At 38.0% G+C, this 22,611-nt stretch overlaps 2 non-coding genes across 2 annotated transcripts; both read right to left on the minus strand.

Annotated features, from left to right (window-relative positions):
* Positions 1 to 13,073: 13,073 nt before the first annotated feature.
* Positions 13,074 to 13,145, minus strand: trnae-uuc (transfer RNA glutamic acid (anticodon UUC)). Its single transcript has one exon. It is a non-coding gene; the product is annotated as a tRNA-Glu (tRNA).
* Positions 13,146 to 13,473: 328 nt separating this feature from the next.
* Positions 13,474 to 13,546, minus strand: trnar-acg (transfer RNA arginine (anticodon ACG)). The gene has a single exon. It is a non-coding gene; the product is annotated as a tRNA-Arg (tRNA).
* Positions 13,547 to 22,611: the final 9,065 nt, after the last annotated feature.

The following is a 22,611-nucleotide window of genomic DNA, read 5'->3' on the forward strand; positions in this document are numbered from 1 at the left end:
TAAAAATCGGCTAAAGTCCGCTAGCGCGCTAGCTAGCGGATCACAAGGCTAATCATGATTTAGTGTAAAACCAGTAGTCAGGGTTGTTAAAAGTGACCTACTAACAGGGTAAATATTTCATTGTGGAAATAAAATAAATTCTTGACCAAGCTTAAGGATTTTATTGTGTCATTTAAACCAGTAGCCGAGTTCGCTAGCACGATAACTAGCATGATGCTAACTGTGTAAATGAAATGATTAGCGAAGTTCTCTAGGTAGATAACATACATCTGTAACTAAGTCCTTTAGACCTGACTAAATCACTAGTCTAGTCATGATTTAGTGTAAAACCAGTACTCAGGGGTGTGAAAAGTCACCTTTTAAATGGGTAAATATTATATTATGGAAATAAACTAAATTCTCGTTACCCGAGCTCATCAACTCGGTTCAGGATTTTAGTGTGTAATTTAAAGCAGCAGCATGTTCACTAACAGGTGAACTATTATTAGGAGAAATATCATATTCACATTAATATAACCAATAAAGTGTTAAATAATTACAACAAATATACAAGTTCTCTCGGTAGATATGATTAGTCCAAATATTACACTGTCATTGAAATCGCTAAAAATCGGCTAAAGTCCGTTAGCGCGCTAGCTGCTGAATCACAAAGCTAAGCACGATTTATTTAATTAAAACCAAGAGAAGGGGTTGTTAAGAATGGACTTCTAATGGGGTAAATATTTCATTGTGGAAATAAAATAAATTCTTAAACCGAGCTTAATGATTTTATTGTGTAGTTTAAACCAGTAGCCAGGTTCGCTAGCACGGTAACTAGCATTAGGCTAATTCACGGCAAGATGAGGTGTCTTGTGTGCTACATAACATTAGACTGTAACACTGTCACTTTAACATGATTTATTGTAGAAACAGTGTGGCATTAAAGGATAAAGATCATCCTACCTTGAGGACACTGAGTGTGTTCAGCAGGAGCAAATTATAAAATGTAAAATATATAATTTGTAAATGCATTTTTTACGGACTTCACTTCCTGGTTTCCGTACAGTTCGGTTTTTCTCGGAGGTTTTCGGTAGATGCCGTAAACAGGAGTTTTGTTTTTTTTTTAAGGTCGTATCGTCTTTAAACTGGTCCTACAGCTTGAATTCTAACTGTACAGCTACATGCTGCCTTAAACTTCAGCTATGCTTCACTCCCTGGGCTTCCCGGACATTTCAGCTTATTATTATGATTATTATTATTATTTATTCATTATTGACTCTTGTTACTAGTTAGTGCTGGTTTATACTAGTTAGTGCTGGTTTATACTGGTTTATACTAGTTAGTGCTGGTTTATATTGGTTTATACTAGTTAGTGTTGTTTTATACTAGTTAGTGCTGGTTTATATTGGTTTATACTAGTTAGTGCTGTTTTATACTAGTTAGTGTTGGTTTATACTGGTTCTGAAGGTCGCAAGATTTGGATTATCTTTTGGCATTTTTGCTACACCCCTGTTTCGGATTTCTCTGTACTCCACTACTGGATTTGACTCCTACACCGACTCTACAGCGCAGCGATGATGAACTTCGGGGGAGGAGCCGAGCCTCAGCACCCGGATGTGGATCCCGAGCCCGGATGGAGCGGACTGTACGACCCCTGGAACGGTGAGTTACTGAGTTTCCTCTTTTTCACTTAAGTATAAAGTCTTTTAAACACCGCGTTATTACAAAAAAACACAATCAGGAATATCGTTTTATATGATTAGATGGTTTTGAGAAATTCTGTTCGGCTAATCTTTATTCGGCTAATCGCTTTACGTACCCGATCAGTATGCTAAAGCTAGCGGACAAAATGGCAGACTCCAGTGAAACGAGCAGGGAAGAAGAAAACAGTGTTGATGTTTTCAGATATGTTAACATCAGCTTTTCATAAAAGTCCCAATGTTTACTTAACGTTTGCTAAAGTTTACTAAGTCAAGCCGAGGAGTATTAGCAAAGATTAGCTAGACGGCTAGTTAGCATGTAGCTAAGTAATTGTTTTTCAGTGTTTATAGTTTTTTTTTTGATGGAGTGAATAGAATAAGTTAAAATACTTACAATAACATGAAGTAACTTATTATTTTAAGGATTTTTCATTGTCCGTGTTTGTCGAGTTGTTAAAGCGGAGAGAGAAAGGGGCTGTGAGGAAAGGCAGCTAGCTGAACAAAACCAATCGGTACAAATAAATGGAGCTAGTGTGGCAATGTAGAGTGCAGCTTAGGCAAAAATATCAAGCTGTTTGTTTCAATTCTGTTCAGCAAGGTTTTGTTTCTAGCTGTCGTGAATAAAATAGTTAGGAGTAGTGTAATTTACGATAAAGGGCGAATTTTTGAGAGGAGACACAATTGGACTCAAAGGGGATGTGAAGCACTGGAGTAAGAAAGTGCTAAAGTAATAGACTGTAATAGAAATGTATTTTAATCTGCATTTTTTGGGGGAAGATATTTTTAAGCATTGAAATAAGTGCACAGTGTGACTAACAGTGAAGCCGTGATACTGGAAGAGCCCTGTATAACACCTATAAATGCAGCTAAAATGTAAATACTGAGTTTTTAATGCAGTGTTATAGGAAGATTACAGTAATATAACTTGTGTAAATACTTCTTGTTTTGATAGTGAGGCTTTCCTGCTTTACAAACCATACACAGTGCTATTAAAATAAAACCCCATCCCCTTTGAGGAGGCCACCACCTTCAGGGAGTCCACAGCCTTCAACAGTTCCTTTGCCCCAGCCTTATTTCAATATCGACATCCACAGCATTGTGGCTGGTATGTACTATGCTCCTGCCACAATGATAACTCCTGTCCCACGCCAGGGCATAAGGAGGAGGCGGGACGAAGAGGATGGCAATCAAGAAGCCCCTCTGAGTAGACGGCAGCGTGTGGATCCTGATGGGGAGATGGAGTTCATCAGGATGCCTGGACTTGAGGATTTAGAGAGTTTAATCAGTCACATGTACAGTGAATTTACACAAGCTACTAATGCTACAATTAGTCTGTTTCTTCACAAATTAACTAGCTAACTAACTCACAGGTTTATTAACTTTTAAGCATTAGAAAGAAAGGAGAGAAAAATTTACATGGTCTCTCTCTCTCTCTCTCTCTCTCTCTCTACTACCTTATAAATTTGGCCATTTTAATTTTTTACATTTAACAGAAAATATTAGTTGTAATTAAACTTACATGAAACTAATTTATTGCAGAAGCTGTGGTTTGCTGGGAGAATCGTCAGATACTCCCTCAGTCCTCCAGGTATGTGTCAGTAAAATATTTTAACTACATTTGAAACGTGTAGGCTGCTTTTGTCTAAGTGTGTGTGTGTGTGTGTGTGTGTCTGTGTGTCTGTGTGTGTGTGTGTGTGTGTGTCTGTGTCTTAAGGTTGTTGAGCCAATCCTGCCGCAGCTACCCACAGAAACTCACTCCACATCTTCAGCTGTTGTTCTGGTAACCAAACCTGTCATTTATTTACTAAATCTGATCTCTGGATTTTACAAGTGACAGAATGTTTGAAAGTGTTAGTGTGAAACTGCTATGATAAAAAACACTGATGATCCTCATCTTCTACTTTTCACAGCCCCTCAGTGCTGGTGAGCTGAACAGCACCTGCTGTAATGTTGAGTACAACACTGCAGACTCCTCCAACTCCCAGTCTGGGGTATTGTACAGTGCTGCAGCTGAGATACAAACACACACACATCCTTCTTTACAAGTTCTAATGTTTAATTTCTCTATTTCTAGGCAGTGGACGTTAAGGGATACTTCCTCGGGATGATAAGGGGTCCTGAGAGTGGTTTTGCTGGTTTAAAACCACCAAGACGCGCTACTTCGACCAGCTGGTAATCACCATCTTTGTTACTCTGATGAAGAGAATTGATATTAATGATTATTAGATGAACACTTTTGAGAAGTAGATCTTGAGTTTCAGCTAATTGTCATTTGCAGGGATTCCCTTATCAGACCACCATCGAGGACCATTTCACTGTCATACAGGTGAGGGATTATCTGTTGTGGCGTCACAAAACTTTTGTTAGTTGCAGTGACTAATTGTGTTCACTTCAAATTGTTCTCTTAAGGCTGAATATGGGAAGGTTACAGAGCTCCTTTCCTGTAACCGGGTGGAAACCATCATGGAGCCACTTGAGGATTATGTGGTAAATTTATTGCAGTATCATGAAGTCTTTATTGTAGATAGTAACTCTTGGAATTTTGTACACATATGGGTCTGCAGTGTTCATTTTTATATATTTTTTAATTTAACAGCAAACCTTTAAAAAGGTGTCCTGCACGTTCCTGCATGTGGCTAAAGATGGTCAGGTGAACACCTCCACCTGGGAGCAGGAGCAGGTTGACTCTCCCCACAGTGATTCAGAGGAACAGTACGACTCTGAGGTAATTCTGTGTTTCAGACCTGATGTGTATCTACAGATGCTGCTATTCCCCTGAATGGGAGGCTGTAACATTTACTGTGTGAGTTTTAATAATTTATTGCTAATGTGTCTTGCAGGAGAGTGAGGAGAGCCTTAGCCAAGAGGAGATGGAGGTGCCCTTTACTTGGTACGCTTCTCTTCACAGTTTAATGGTATAAAGGTGTAATGTATGTTTAATACACTAAGCATGTAAATCTTTTGTTTCTTAGGGACCATCTTACAGAGAGAGGGGTAACTGATATCGGCCTGAAGCTGCATGCTCTCCGTGAGGCGTTCGCTGTGAGTAAAACCTTTGTTTAGCTGCTGTTTTTGCTCAGGGGAAGTTCACTCTGCTTTAACTTATATTATGTGCTGTCTTATATTCAGATTCATGAGTAATATGAGTAATTAAGGAATAATAATTAAAATAACAAGCATCAAAAGCTAATTTTATAACAATCACAGCCTGCTAAAAAAAGGACATTCTTAGGATAAATATTAAAATAAAATGTACATAATGAAGAGGGCTCTGGGATATGCAGTAGTTGGACATTTGGCCCATGTCATACATCATCTGTGTATCTTTAGTAAAGTACTGGACATGCTGAGGCTTACATACTGCTTCATTTTAGGGTTTAAAATGAGTTTCCACGTTAAAAAAACTGAAGCCAAATTGATTATTTTGTTTGTTTGCTTTAACAGGATGCAGGTCGTGTACAGCTGGACTACGAGGCTCTGATTCGTTTCCTGAAGACTCCTTCTTATCAGGACTCGATTGCAGCAGAGCTCTCCGGGTCCTATGTAAGCTTATAAATGCTTGTGTAACATGACAAATGTTTAAATCTAAAAGATTTTGATGTGATAGAAAACAGGACTCCATTATGTAAAGCTAATTTCTTCTTGTAACTTTTCTCTTCTGTGCAGGTCTACCACTACAACTTCGTGGACATCTTTTTCGAGCTGCTTCTATTCGTCTATTTTACAAACAGCTCAATACCTGAGACAGTAAGAGTCTTATCAGGAGATTTAAAAGCCATGCTTGAATGTAGTTTCAGAAGATGGTTTATTTTATCTCATTTTATTTTTCCATGTTGTTAACCCTGATATGACATGATATTAATGGAGCTTGTCGTCTTTCTTTCCTAAAGCTTAAGGGAGGATTCTTGTGCATCAGCATGTGGGAGGTAGACGTGTGGAAGCCTGCAGCAAGGACCTACTTTAAAGTGCTTATTGTAAGTGTCTAATATCTTCTGATGCTGTGATCCACAAATTCTCAGTATTGTATCCTAAACTCAGTGACACTATGTTGGATTGTGACAGTGATGATGTAATTTGTCTATAGGATCAGCTTACAGATCTCGCTGAAGTGCTGTTTACTCAGCCCCCGGAGTTCTACCAAGACCCAGCAGCCTTAGCCAGCAAACTGAGACCTTTCCTCAGACAGCGTGTCCAGAAGATGATGGACATTTTGTGGAAGCTCTGAGCAATGTCCTTCCTTCTACCAAATTCCTCTTTTCTTCCTTCTGTTCCATTTCTTTTCCCTCACTTCTTTTCTATACATTGCTCAAGCTCTCCACACGTAAGTAGAAATTAATTTTATTCTTATTTTTGATGAACTTAATATTAAAGTATACTCTTTTCTTCCCTACAGGTCTGTAGAGTGAACCCAGCACCCAAGGAGTAGTTTTAATATCCCTCATCCCTCATAGAGCGTCCCTTATCAATCTATCCCTCTATCCCTGTCTATATAGATAACTGCTAATAGTAATTAGTATAAATAGTAGCTGCAAATAATATTGTTGTAAATAAACTTATAGTTGTATAGTGTTTATATAGTTTACTTTAATAAATGTTTTCATTTGCTCCTATTACCATCTCATTCTGATTATTTTTAGTCATCAGTATGTCTATAATTTTCCTTTAAAAAGCAACACAACACTAAATGAACTTTTCACTCATATACAAATCCTTTTTAAAGAACTTCAGAAACTTTGGTTTACTAAAATGTGAAAAATGAAAAATAACATCCAACAAAATTCAGATATTTATAGTCTTGGAAAGTTTGTTTCCAAAATGTAGAAAAATCTGTAACATTTGGGGAATTGAACATTTACATTTAAGCATCCAGAGCACAGTTGTGTATAAAAAGTCTGAAATCTTGAGATAAAAATCTGAAAATCTAAATTGTAGAGGACTAAAAATGTGGATTTACAGTTTACACCAAATCACAGCACTGTAGCACATCATTTATAATGCAGTTACTCTGAACTCTCAAGGTTACTCTTTAAGAAGAAATAGTTTATATCAGTAGTCTTTAAGGTGTTTTCCAAAATAAATAAAAAAATAAAAATCCCGTTCATGAAAATGAAGGTTGGTTAGATGTTTAAAATGGAAAGGAATGCTTATTGTCTTTCAGTCATTCCAAAACACTGTTAGTGAAACACTAGAGTGATTTAATTTGTGTGTTTTTAGTACTTTCTAGTTTCTTAACAAAAGTACATTAAAGTACAGTAAATAAAAAAATAAATAAATAAAATTGAACTCTGTTTCTTTCTCCAGTTTGGGCTTCAAGCAGTTTTATTATTTAGAAGGGGATGCTCATGATTTACAGCCATGTCCACAATTTTCTCCATATCATGCATTTATTGCTAGTCCCCCTTTTTTTTCTTAAGGTTTCAGATCAAGTGACTGACTTTTTCTCACAAGAATTTCCCAGTTTTTAGTTTTGAAGTTTTTAGTTTGGAGGCATTTTTCCTGAACTTTAGTTGATGTTTCTATACTCCTCAGAATTCATTTTGCTTCTGCAATCAGCAGTTCCATCATCAGGCTCATGTTTTACAGATATGATAGCATGCTTAGATCTTGCGCAGTTTCTTTTCACCTCCACATTTTGATCCTGTTTTTGTGGGTAACTATTGTTTTACATTTTGCAGTATTTTACATTTTGCATCTGAGAATGTGGACTTAAACTTTTTGTTTGTGTAGAAATGTAAAACTGTGGAATACAGAGGCAATTAAAGCACACATTATAGAGTTCACTGTGCCTTAACCCATAAGAACCCAGACCCCTTTCTCCTTCAGGGAAAATGATGGGGGACATAACACAGACTAAATAGATGCCAAATAACACATTTATAAGACAAACTAAGACGCACATCACATTTCTCACAGAGGGTGGTGGTTGCATTGATTTTGCAGAATTTGCAACGACCACACTTCACAGGCCAGTGTGCAACCTGGTCCACATGAACATCATCTGGAACTCCAACATGAACTTTCTTGGGAGGTGGTGGTGGAGTTGGTGTTGAGTGATAGACGGCCCCTTTGGGAATGCAGTAGAATAAGGCTAGTTGCAACCTCAGCCTGGAAGCTCCTTTGTTTCAGTGGCTTGTGGACACCAAGTAGTTTACAGTCATGGCGGGAGATCAGCCATGCATTGACATAGGCAAGCATTATGGTTTGCCAGAATAGGTAGAGGAACCACCTCCGTGACCTCATGTGGTACTTGTACCTTGTGACGCATGCATCTTGGAGGTCGACCCCCCCCCCATGAATGTGTTGTACTCCTTCACAATGCCTGTTAACAAATTATTATTATGAATGTGTTAATAAATTATTATAATAAATAATAATGACAAATAATAATAAATTGATAATAAATGTAACAATAATGTAAAAATATTAACTAAATATCACTGAATCAGCTAAATTAAATGAGCAGTTTATAATCTTAAAAGTTAAAAAAAAAAAAAAAGCCAACTAATGTGTCATATATGTCACATCAGTTTTTCTGTGACAATTTTAATGTTAAAGGGCCGTTGTGACATATGAATTTGTATAATATACTGATTTGTTTTATATGAAATTGTTCAAGAAATGTGTTCACATCAGGTTAAGTGTAATAAAGGACATGTTATGTAAGCATTAGAATTCTTAAATGGTCAAATCTTACCTTTTAGCTAGAAGAAAGAACCTTTTTAAAATGAGCTAGTACCATCACATTTGTTAGCCTGGCATGCAGACATCTGGGAAATGTTGTTGTGGGAACACAAAATCACATGACCTATCACATGACCCACCAGGATGTTCAGTAGGTGTCACTTTAGGACTTCATGAGTTAAAATCAGGGATAAAGCTATAAAAGGAACTTCCCAGGACATTTAAAGGGCTTGTGACACCTTTGTCACCGTGGGTTGTAAAGGGTAACATTCTGGATTATGGCATGAGATATACCAGACTGACCACTTTAAAAAACAGAAATGGCACAGGATGGTTTTGTTGGTGTATTTAGTGTCAGATATAAAGAGTTAAACAGCATTAAAACAAGATGCAATGGTACATGAACCTGAATGACCTTATAAATCAGCTTTCATCCTCTGGAAAAAAATCATATCAATCTCTACATATCTGTTCACTCTTAAACTCTTCCAGTAATCAGTTCTGCTGTTTGTAACACCTCAGATTATGGACAGACTGAGATGGACAGACAGATACCATAAGCACAGACACAGCTCACACAGCTTATTTTATATGTCATCATTTGCTCTTAAAAGACTTGTCTCATTTGTTTTAAACTGGATTTGAGTGGGCTTGCTGTTTTTATTTTTTTGCCATAAATATGAAATGACATGATTAGAAATATTACCTTTGTGTGCTATTTAAATAAAACTGCAATTTAAACAATTTAATCCAAGCTGCTGCTGCTGGACCCTTGTGCAAAGCCCTTTACCCCTTAACTGCTCAGCTGTGGAAATGTGAGTTGCTCTGGATAAGAGAGTCTGATAAATCTTGTAAATGTAGATTGTAAAACTGTTTGTTTGTACGCTGATAAAAATATCCAGCCTGATCTAATTTAAACAATGAAGGTAACTTTTTGCATCAGATTATTATGTAGATTAAGACTAGTCTTTGTATTTATTACTTAATTTTCTCTATGCAAGAAATACTTTTTGCTAGTAAAGTCTACTTAATTTAAACATTTCCTTAGTCATTGTTTTGTGTTTCTCTACTAAACTTTGAGAGTTTCAGAAGTGTATTTTTAATTGAAATATACACACCTGATCCTGGTAGTCAGCAGCAGGTAGGGCAATGATAGTTGGAAATTAACATTATAAACCAAAATACAGCACAACCTGAGAAAGTGCAGTATAAAACCAACAGCTGTCAAGAGCTAGCTCATTATAATCGTCTACCATCAATGGCATCTGTATAGCTTTTAGACATGCAAGATCACCTTGAGATCACATTTCTTGGAGGACATTTTTGGTCCATTTCCTCATGCTGGCAGTTGGACCTTACTTCTCATTGCACAACAAAATATTGCAAATACCAACATTACACATAAACACATCATGAACCACGTCTAACATCCATGTTTCTAGCAAATTCGAGAAAGGAAAGCAGGTCAGAAAGGTCAGTCGGGACTAATCATAACATCTGAACTTTTATAACTTTTACAACTTAGAGAACAAAATTTTCAGTTTTACTCAAATTAGGGTGATGCAAAAATGAGTACACCCCACTGAAAGTCTCTGGAGCAAAGGTAAATTTTAGACTACAAATGTCTAATATTTTTTGTTATATTTTTGTATATTTTTTGTTATATTTTTGTACCCTTAAATTGGGGTATTTTAGTATTTTTTGTTATATTCCTTCTTATTTTATTTATTACCTGTGCTTGTAGATACTGCTGGTGCCAGATTCCACAGCATACTTCAGAGCTCTTGTAGACTCCAAGCTTTGAAAGGTCTGAGCTGTTTTTGTATCGATAGGGCCTTACACAGTATTAGGCAAGTGGTTTTAATATTATGGCTGATCAGTGTACATCATATCATCTGAGACAGTTATTTGTCATCATGCCCAAACTTAGCAATACATTAAACACCACAAATTGGATGGCAAAATAGACACATCCAATATGCGACCCTATGTCAATGCTTGTATGCGTTATTCTAAGATGCGGTCCCTTATGCAGAATAACGTGTGAGGTCCTTTGTGACTTCTCATTTGCTTTGGGTACGATCAGTCTTGAAGTGAGTTGGCACCATTCTCCAGTCCCTCATCTGGCCAAAAGTGTTACCTTTTGTTAAGGGAATGCAGCTGATGTCTTGCCCAAACTGGAGTATAAAAAAATAAATATAAAGTATATTAGAGCTTCCAGATACAGTGAAATGGCAATAAGTACACAAAGATTCTGCAAAAAATGTGAAAATTTACAATCTATATAATGTTTAATTTATATCTTATATCTATTATATCTTGTGTTTAATACTCAAAATGTGAATAACCTGCAGGATGCTGCGCTACTCCCAAAAGATGACTGGAAATTGTGGATAGTAAAATAATAAAATTCATATGATATAACAGAACCGTCTATAAACATGGGACCAGATTAGACAACGCTGACTAGCAGTTTTTAAAAAACACACCTTTCCAGCATTACGTTCAGAAATGGCTGCCAGAATCTGTTGTCTGGGCCCGTCTGTTTTAATCCCCAGCTCCTGCAGATCTCCATCAGTCAGAGTCAAAAAGGCCTCCATGTCTACCTGTAAATAAAACAATACAGGTAATTTACAGAGAGGAAAAATGCAAGCATGCAATTGTAGTGTTTGGAAATAGGAATTTGGTTGAAGAGAAAATCAAACTATTGTGTTAAATCCATTATTTTAATAACATGTAAGTACAAGAAAAAGTTGCAGACTTTAGAGATGGCCATGTCTATACCTCCTGTTCTTCAAAGATGGGCTGATACTTCTCCAGGGAAAGTTTTCTTTGTATACCTGACAGCTCATCTGTGAAAAAGGAATAAAAGTAAAGATCATTGACACTGTAGGTTTGGAAACAATTTAATCCACTTCTCACTTATGATTTATGCACAATTTACTGAGTACAGCTCTAAGTCTACTTTGACAAGACTCTACAGGCTACAGGTGTAACTGCCATCTTCATGTTGCTTCACTGAAGTCCTATGTGGTCTGGGATTTGGTTGGGCCATTTAAGGACATTTAGAAACTTGTTCCAAAGCCACTCCAGGGTTGTCTTGGATATATTCATGTTGTCGTTCTGAAAGGTTAAACCTTGTCTTAAAATCTGAGGCTGTGTCCACTGTGGAGCAAGTTTTCTTTAAGAACCTCTCTGTATTTCGGCTGCTTTCATCCTTCCCTTAATTCTGACCCGTCTTTCCCCTCCTGCCACTGAGAAGTACTCCTGCCAACACCATGCTTCACAATAACAGTGGTATTGCCCAAATATTGAGCAGTGCTTATATTCAGCAGCAGTTTTCATTTAGCTATTCCAACATAAAGCTCTTACTGATGGAGAACTTCTGAGATGGCTGTACTTCCAGCAAGTACTCCCTTTTCTGCAGAGGACTTCTAAAGCTATGGTTTATACCTTTACCCTGCTCTATGTCTTGACACAATTTGCTCAGGGTGGTCTATGTATTTTGTAGATAGATGTGTTCATTTCTGAATACCGTGTCTACGTTCATGGTCCACAACCATGTTGGCTTTTGTATGTTAGAGACTGGTAAACTGCAATAGTGTGAATGAGAGTACATTCCTACACACCATAAAGTCTGATCATCTTTATTTGCACTGACCTTCATCAGTGATGCTGCCACTGCTGGAGCCACCACTACTTTTAGAACATGGTTGGGAAGAAGCAGAAGACAGGGTTTCACCAATTAGAGGCTTAGGAGTTGGGGATGGCGATGGAGTCAGGGTAGGGGATGTACTCTTAGATGTGGAGGAATTCCCAGACTGAGGTCTCTTTTTCAGATCAACCTTCTGTGGAGATTGTAGGCTAGTGTTAGGTTAGATTGATGGAAATGAACAATACTCATAAAACACACTGACTTGGTACAGTTAATATATAGTAGTTTCTATCAGAGATACACACTCGCTCACTTATTAAGACTATTTGTACAGTCCCCTCTGAAAATACTCAAATGGTTTTTTATACTTTGAAGACAATTTGGCTTTAAGTTCCAAAAAAGTATATAAGGCTAAAGACCAGAATTCTCACATTTCATTTCCAGATATTTACATCTAGATGTGTAAACAACAACCGTTAAAGTAAAGATAAATAAAAACCTACTAAAATAAAGGTTAAACAAAGTTATTAAAATAAAAAGGTAAATCCCACACTGAAAAAACATAGTCTCTTACCTGACGCAGTAATTCGTTTGTAATCCGCTACTGTACCACACTCCGCTTCTGTGCCACACTGTAATTATGCGAATACATTTGACTTGAATGACACGTCATTAGCGCGCACGATCCATCGATTGCCGTGGGCGGGCCCCATTGTCTGTCCATCTTTTCAGCACAGGGATTGGGGAATAAAGATGTAACGGGCCGATGTGATTGGGCGAGAAAGATTTCCCAGGTGAGCTGTGATTGGCCGGCTGACCCAGACTATCGTTCTTCAAGTAGCACCACTGGCCCATGGGAGCCTACAAATAAATAAGTGATGACAAATCAGTTATGTAACGTTTTGCGCTGTGAATCGAAATGAACACAACACCAACATGCTGCTGGCTGCAATCAGTAATCGTTTTTGGTTTCTGTTGAGGAAGCGTTCCCGGCCGTTATTAACTGAGTGATTTGGTGAACTTCTTGCCAGCTCTGCAAGCAATCCAATAAAGTCATGTTCCCATACAGGGAGTCGAACCCGGGCCACCTGGGTGAAAACCAGGAATCCTGACCGCTAGACCATATGGGAGGGCTCCTCTGGAGTGTTGAGATCGGTGTTTTACTCGACCACCAAGCAGTTTGATTTCCGGCGAGGTATCATCCAGAGCTTTGCATGGGGACCTTGCATTGCAGAGCACAAAATTGGCCAGCGCTGACCGAACATCCAGCTACTCGAGCTGTCACTCCAGTGGAAGATCAGCCGCTAGACAGAGCGTGGGCTGGTGTTCCTGATGCAGAAAGCCAGCGTAGCTCCCAGTACAGGACTCTCCGCATTTCAGGGATTGTGGGAGGTGTTACTCTGCCAGCAATTCGGCAGCTGGAGTTTGTGGCACACCTCTGGGCTCTTAAAAGGCAGCCGAGCCAGCCAGGAGTCGAACCTAGAATCTTCTGATCCGTAGTCAGACGCGTTATCCATTGCGCCACTGGCCCACGTGAGCCTTAAGGGGAGCAGGGTCCTACCTGTTTATGCTTTTCAAGTGACAAATGGCCAGAGGTCAAAAGCCATGCCTAGCATTCAGCGGTGATGTGGAAAAGCTAATACCGTGACCCGGATTCGAACCGGGGTTGCTGCAGCCACAACACAGAGTACTAACCACTATACGATCACAGCACCCCACACACCAGGGCCAGCAGGTAAAAGGAGCTGCTACATGTTGTGATATGGGTTCTGGCGCCCCTCTGGCCTGGTGCAGTGGCTTTTGATTTAGACATGATTGGAATAGTTGTAGTCGTTTTTGACACTATATCGAGAGACGAACAGATTCATACGCAAATGATACCTTCTGTGCTTTTTAAATAAAAAAAAAAACAAACAAATAAATTTAAAAATCCTGCAACCCGGATACACTACATGATTAGTTCTATTGACACTGGGACTGACACTCACAGACACCGAGAGAGAAAATAAGCCAAAAGAGAGTTCTCCTCAGTTCATCAAGAAGCTTAAGAACGATTTAAGTTGAAGAGTTCAGTGGTATTGTAGCTTTGGTTATATACCGTTTTTGCGCAATGAATCGAAATGAACGTAACACCAACACACCGCTGGCTGCAATCAGTGATCGTTTTGGGATTCCGAAAACGCAGCCGCTATACGTAGCGCTATGCTTTCTGGCGGCCCTCTGGCTTTCGATTTAGACATGATCGGAATGGCTGTAGTCTTTGTTAGCGCTATATCCCGAGACGATCTGATTCATGCCCAAATTATGATCACAGCACTCACAGCTGAAACCAGTGTTCTGCATTCTCAGTCACACACTGAGAGCTATAGCAAGGAGATAGAGTAAGCGTTAGACAAATCAAGTTAATCCAGAAATAAAATATCCAAACACTACTCCAATATCGCCTACAAATAAATAAGTGATGACAAATCAGTTAGTGTTTTTCTAACAGTTACCATGGTGTGCTCATGTCAGGCCTTTACACACTCTGGAGTCTCCTGCTGGGCTGGCCACAAGACATGTACTTTAAGAACCAATCAACACATAGAATGTACTCAAAACACTATAGTTGTTAATGTACTGTAGTACATTTAGTAAAGTAGTTAGAATTGTCACATAGGACTGGAAGTAGGTAAAACTGTAGCATTTAGGCTTAGCAACGCTGAGAGAGTTCACCTCGGTTCATCAAGAAGATTAAGTACAATTTAAGTTGAAGAGGTCAATGGTACTGTGGCTTTGGTTATGTAACATTTTGCGCAGTGAATCGAAATGAACGCAACACCAACATGCTGCTGGCTGCAATCAGTGATCGTTTTCGGATTCCGTTGAGGAAGCGTTCCCGGCCGTTATTAACTGAGCGATTTGGGGAACTCCTCGCCAGTTCTGCGGGTAATCCAATAAAGTCACGTTTAACGGTAACATTATTAGCTAGATGGCATATTCTTCTGCTATGGAAACAAATTCTCCCTCCATCTTTTGATGACTGGCAGTAAGATGTTATGAGCTTCATTCATTTGGATAAAATTAGGTACACAATAAAGGGCAATACTGGCATATTTTCTGAAACTTGGGGCCATTAATTATTATTTTTTCTGATTATGTGAATTCTTCTTCTATAGTTGGTCAGTCTAATCATTAGGATGTCCTTATAATTGTGGCTTGATCAAGTATGTGCACTGTGTATACATAATTTATATTAATGTTTTGTTTGCTGATGTAAACGATTGTGATTATATTTAGTTAGTTAGTTAGTTAGTTAGTTAGTTAGTTAGTCTCTAAACTCAAATTCAGTTTCTTCTGTACATATTTGACATACACTATTTTTTGGTTTGTATAACTGTATATATATAATCAGAAAAAGGACATTCTTTAAAAAAGAGAGATTTGATTTGAAACCTGAACTGCTATCAGGTCCATGCTGAACACCTTCTGACCAATCCAAATCAAGTATAAATTTTAATCTCAATACTGCACATAATTATCAAATAAAAGTCTATCCAGCTGTTATCCAAAAGTCTGAAATAATGTTTCTCTTAAGTGTTTTAATTCAAATCCATATTTTGGTGTGATTTATACACATGGGTTTGTCCATTCTGACTTTTGGACGCTTTATTATGTCCATTTTATGAAGAAACAGGAAAAGACTTTGAAAATCATCTGTCATTTTCTGATCATGTTAAATATCAACACAACTAGACTGAAATATACAGGTAAGATATGCAACTAATTGTAACATGAACAGAGCAAGATATAAACTGATATCTACTGGTTTCCTGTCAGGGTTGTGGACTGTTTTCTGGCCACTAGAGACCCCCACTGCCTTTTTGTTGGTGTCCAGTCTCTGTCATTATGTCTAATAGGTGTCTCCTGTGCTTTGTTTAGGTTTGTGTATTTAAGTCACCCTTTTCCTCCACAAATACTTTGCTTAGTGTTTCCTGTACCTTGATTAAGTCTAGGTCAGCCGTGTGCTCTGGTTTATGGCCTTGTCCTTAAAAGACTTTGTGCATCTGGTATAGTTCTTTGTTTTGATTGATTGACAAGTGCTCTTTTGAATGCCTTATGGATTTATTTTGTGGACTAATTAGAATGACTTTTTGGAAGTATTGACTTTGTTTTTTGATTAGACTCCTGTGAACCTTTTGTATGCTTTTGGATTAACCTTGTGGATTTTGGGGATTTATTCTTTGGAACTACTGTCAAGTCTTTTGAGCTGACTTGTTGGATTTGTTTTGTTTTGTTTTGATTATTTGACCTGCATTATTATCTAATTAAAAATAAGTAAACATTTCTCCAGAACTGTGATCTGGTTATCTGCATTTGTGTTCAGCCCCCTTTGATTGTGTTCAGGTTTTCTCACTAGTCTTGCCCTCACTCACCGCCATAAACTACTGTTCCTTCATTGGACCACCTTTGATAGATACTGACTACTGCAGACCGGGAACACGCCACAAGAGCTGCAGTTTTGGAGATGCTCTGATCTAGTCGTATAGCCATCATAATTTGCCTCTTCTCCATACGTTCGCCCATTTTTTCTGCGTCTAACACATCAGCTTTGAGGACAAAATTGTTCACTTGCTGTCTAATATATCCCACCCCCTAACAGGTGCCATGATGGTGTACATTGTAATTAATATAAATTATGTATACACAGTGCACATACTTGTACTCAATACACTTTTGATCAAGATAAAGCCATAATCATAAGGACATCCTAATGATTAGACTGACCAACTATAGAAGAAGAATTCACATAATCAGAAAAAATAATAATTAATGGATCCAGGGGGATATAGGACTACAATTAATAGGTGAAACCAGTGGCAAACGTTGGAGGCTAAAATGGTTTCGAAACTGGGAGCAAATTTGTAATAATTTAGGAAAACGTGAGACGGCAGTAAGAGGACCACACAGTAGTGCAGAGTTAGAGAGTGGAAAGGAAACAGTACTGCAAGTGGAACTGTGCACAGATTAAAAGAGAGAAAAGGTGGAAATAGGAAACTGTAAGTGATGACATCATGAATTATGATCTGTGTACCAAGAAAGTTTTAATGATGATTTAATATTTTATATAATTATTATAAGTGCCCACTTCTTTCAGATTAGGTTGTAGGGAGTTGGAGGTTCATATTCATACGGTAACTACATGGAGCATCAAATGGGCTGAGAATAAACAAGTCTTCATTCCAAACAAGTACTACATTACCAGAGATTATTGTTTACTTTATCCTCTCTGGTGCGCTCATCAATAAATCCAGACTATGAATTTTTTTGGTTTGAAAGTAAATCTACTTCCTGTTGGACATCCATACCATCCCTAAGCACAACACATAAAGAACATTATTGCCAGAAGTGAACTATGAATTTATCCTTTGAAGACTGCATGTCCTTTTTTTATCAGTTTAATTTTAAGCTATTTGTAGCGTATTAAAGATCATTTAAAAAGTATATAAAAACAAATATAAAGACAAATATGTTGACATAATCTTTGATGTGTATGTATTAAAAAAAGTAGAGCTATGGTGGCATGTGACGTGAGGTGTGTGTGCTTGTGTACACGCTATGAGGTGCATCATGTTCATAGAATCTGTTAATAATCTTCAGTTTGTTATAACGTGGTTTCTTCCTCAGCTCAGAAATTCCAGGTGTCCGCCCAGTGACAACAATTTGGCAACGAAGCACCAGGCTGAAAAGCGATCGTTAAAGAGAGAGAGAGATGATGGCGGTGTTCAGCACAGAATCGGGCCTGTGTTTTGTAGAGGCTATGAAGAGCACTTCGCACAATAAGCCAGCGGAATCGAAGAAAGCAAACAACACACAACACTTTTTCTGTCTATGGTAGGTGCAAAGACTATTTCATTCCTCACAGATTTATTGGCACCAAAAAGACCGTCTGAAACACTACTAGCTGACATTTTGAAAACGCTCAGAGATCTTTATTTTATGTGCCAAAGAAATCACACTAATGACTACTACTACTGCTAAAGCAACAGTTGAGGTGATGTGTAGTATGTTTGCCAGCTATAGATTACTGAAGGTAATTGATTCGGCTAATGGGCCTCAATTTGTAAACCTTTAAGCAGTCATTGGACAAGCAAAAACAATTAGGCATCACACTTCCACATTGCATTGACAGATTTCTTTTTCTGTTACAGAAATACTTCAGTCCCAATTGAATTGTTTCTGAAAAGAAAAATTAGAAGAAGGCTATCACAGATACAGCCACAGTTCTCTTCTCAAATGCAGGAAAAGCAGCAAACACAAATAAGAAGTTCAGTTCATGTGAGAGTATTTTATCCACAGCAGAAGGTACATGTGAAGCAGTTCAGGGGAAGGGAAGAGAAGTGGAAGGCCATTAGGTCCAGTTACTTACCTGGTCTGGGGAAAGGGCAAGTCCTACAAAAAGCATGTAGATCAGTTAAAAGCAACAAAATGAATGAATACTGAGCAGGATGTGGAAGAGCTGTCAGACAAAACGTCTGTGACACTTCAGGAACAGGGTTAAGAGCAAGTGAAAATTCAACAGTAGTATCAGAAATATCTCAAAGGTCTGTTAACATTAAGCCTTTCTGTGTCTGAAGAGTATGCCAGAGGATAAATCTGTAAAACCCCAATGAATCTGGATAAAGATGCTGTGGATTTTTTGTTAAGGGTTTATTTATTTATTCATTTATTTATTTTGGTTGGCTGTTGTGTTATTTGGGAAAGTGGTACAGTGAGTGTAGTGTATTAAATATAATACAAAAAAAGTAAAAAAAATGTTTTGGGATGAGTTGGAAAAGTAGTAAATTGTTATTGTCTGTTTTTAAAGACAAATGTGTTGATATAGTCTAGGACGTGTATGTACAAAAAGAAAGTAGAGCCATGGTGCCATGTGATGTGAAGGGTGTGCTTGTGTATGCACTATGAGGTACATGGTGTTCATGTCAAGTCTGTTAATAAACTTCAGTTCATGTTATAATGTGGTATAACACACAAGTAGTGAACAAAATATATTTCTGACTCATAATGCTTTTCCCTTTTTTTGGGGCAAAGTATATTCACACATTGACAATGGATTGATCGATCGATAGATAGATAGATAGATAGACTTTACTGATCCCATGAGTGATATACTGTATATATATAAACAGTAACAATCATTTTTGGAAAGTTCTAGCAACCACAGCTGCCAGTGTTTTTTACCACAGATGGACCAGTTTGTTTTTAATAATGTATAAACCCTGGTGTCTATCTGACCACAACATCTCTCTGACAGCTTTTCCTCCATATTTAGAGCTGATGCTGCTTTGAACTCTGAAGTTTCTTCCTCATGGTGCGTTAGTTCCTAAGTCTCATCTATGAACTGATCACTTGACCAACATGCTGCAATCACCTTTGTGAATTAACTTGAACATGTACAATTAAAATCACATCTTGAGCTTCACTTGTTATCAGTTTATTTGGCATTACAACAACACCAGATCATTAGTTCTACAGATTTAACAGGTTTAGACTGTTGGCTAGAAAGTATTTGCTTGTGAGAGGAAAACAGTGGAATTACTTCTGAACACCAAAGTTCCAGCAGATGGAGAATTTCTACAGTGTAATTATATGAGAAATAAATGAGAAATGCTTATGATGTGTTTTTATTTTTTTTATGACACTGGAGACACGAGTACTGAACAAAAAAAATAATTTATTAACTATTTATAACTATTTACAAGCAATGACGAACTTTAAACTTATTACAGATATTAACATATTTTATACCACAACAAAATGCTTGAATCTAATTGAAATGTGTGCATTATTTTAAAACATTTTAGTATGATCACTTTAGCATTATTTTAGTAGCATTTATTATACGTTAATATTAATAATAATTATTTCTAAAATAAATACGTGTATGCCAGACATAATCTGAGACGATGAATGAATTTAAAAACTGATTGTTGTTTAATAAAGTGATTCTTAAAAAGGTTGATGTGACATTTTTAGGAAATGCTTACTGTATGTAACATTAATGTTTAATAAATGAAACATTGCTATCACTGGGAAATCGCTGTGGTATAAATATCTTAATAAACTCTAAACTTGGGGGTGGGGGTGTTTAGGGGGTTTAGAAGGGAATGGGGGGGATTCGGGGGGTGGGAGTACACTACATTTTTATAACTTATTGAAAAAAATCTTAAAAATGTAATATTTACATATTTACAGAAATGCATAAATCAACAACAATGCAAATTATATTAATATAATTATATTATTAACGTAAATTAGACTAATACACAGGAAATAAAACAACATTAATAATCTAAAGATCCTATACATTTAACAAAAACTAAATGTAAAAACCAGCAGACATTTTCTACAATTCTACAATCATTAAAATGTTTACATTTATAGATTATGATAGAGATGAGACTAATGCTGAAATCTAGGGGTGAAATACTTACCACACATACTTACCACAGATACATACCTTACATCATGAATACGAGGTGATGAACATGAGGTGAAGACTGAGCTTTTTAAAGTTACATCTCGTTCACAAAAATACTAACTACCCAAGTGGGGACTAGGACAGGCGTCCTGATGAACTCCACCTCCCCATCAGGATCCACAGGATGCCGTCTACTCAGAGGGGCTTCTTGATTGCCATCCTCTTCGTCCCACCTCCTCCTTATGCCCTGGCGTGGGACAGGAGTTATCACTGTGGCAGGAGCATAGTACATACCAGACACAATGCTGTGGATGTCGATATTGAAATAAGGCTGGGGCAAAGGAACTGTTGAAGGCTGTGGACTCGATGAAGGTGGTGGCCTCCTCAAAGGGGATGGGGTCCTGAGAGGGGATGGACTCCTCACAGGGGGTGGGGTCCGGAGAGGGGATGGACTCCTCACAGGGGGTGGGACTAGGTGATTCCCCTCACTCTCACTCATACTGACTTCTATAATAGATATATAAATAAAAAAGGTCTGTCTCTAAATATCTGAGCTTTTTTTCTTATTAATTCTTATTTTTACACATACACACTGTTTGCACAGTAAAGTGTGTGTATATACACACACATACACTACCGGTCAAAAGTTTTAGAACACCCCAATTATTCCAGTTATTTATTGCAATTCAAGTCGTTCAAGTCCAATGAATAGCTTGAAATGGTACAAAGGTAAGTGGTGAACTGCCAGAGGTTAAAAAAAAGGTAAGGTTACCCAAAACTGAAGAATAATGTACATTTCAGAATTATACAAAAAGGCCTTTTTCAGGGAACACAAAATGGGTTAACAATTTAAAGCTGTTCTGCAGCAATGGAGGTTGATCAAGCCTTGAAAGCTGGTGCTACTAATTCCTACAGGTCTTCCAGCTTTTCTGGATTACTTACAACCCCCTCTGTCTGCATAAAAGCAGTGTTGGAACACACTGTGGTACCATACCCTCGTGAGCATCAGTTGAACAGTATTGTACTGCAGAAAGTAGCGTGTTGCTACAAAAATGGCGAGAAAAAGTCAATTAACAATGGAAGAGAGACAGACCATCATAACACTTAAAAATGTAGGTCTTTCCTACAGAGAAATTGCAAAGAAAGTCAAGGTGTCAGTGAGTACAGTTTCCTTCACCATCAAAAGGCACTCAGAAACTGGGGCAAACTCTGACAGGAAGAGGTCTGGCAGACCCAAAGCCACAACTGAATCAGAGGACAAATTTCTGAGAGTTAACAGCTTGCGTGATAGGCAGCTCACAGGACAACAGCTTCAAGCACAGCTTGATAGTGGTCGTAGTAAGCAAGTCTCAGTTTCAACTGTGAAGAGAAGACTTTGAGCTGCAGGTTTGACAGGACGAGTTGCAGCAAGAAAGCCATTACTAAGACGTCAGAATAAGACAAAGAGGCTTGCCTGGGCCATGAAACACCGCCACTGGACTACTGAAGACTGGAAGAAGGTATTATGGACTGATGAATCAAAAATTGAAATCTTCAGTTCATCACGCAGGATCTTTGTATGCCGTCGAGTAGGCGAAAGGATGGTTCCACAGTGTGTGGCATCAACTGTCAAACATGGAGGAGGAAGTGTGATGGTCTGGGGCTGTTTTGCTGGATCCAGGGTCGGTGACTTGTACAGAGTGAGAGGCACCCTGAACCAAAACGGCTACCACAGCATTCTGCAGCGCCATGCAATACCCTCTGGTATGCACCTAGCTGGTCAGGGGTTCATCCTATAATGACCCAAAATACAAGTCCAAGCTATGCCAGAACTACCTCAGGAAAAAAGAACAAGTTGGTAAGCTTGAAAACATGGAGTGGCCAGCACAGTCTCCAGACTTAAACCCCATGGAGCTGGTTTGGGATGAACTGGACAGAAGAGTGAAAGCAAAACTACAAGTGCCACACATTTATGGAAACTTCTGCAACAGATTTGGGAAGAACTTTCTGAAGAATATTTGATTTCTATTGTAGAAAGAATGCCACGAGTGTGTTCAGCTGTTATATCTGCCAAAGGTGGCTACTTCGATGAGTCAAAAGTTTAGAACACATTTTGGTCTAGAAATTGATTCCATGATTTCTTTTTTAACTCCAGT

This window comes from Hemibagrus wyckioides, unplaced genomic scaffold (genome assembly GCF_019097595.1).
Source record: "Hemibagrus wyckioides isolate EC202008001 unplaced genomic scaffold, SWU_Hwy_1.0 Contig9, whole genome shotgun sequence".
NCBI lineage: Eukaryota > Metazoa > Chordata > Actinopteri > Siluriformes > Bagridae > Hemibagrus > Hemibagrus wyckioides.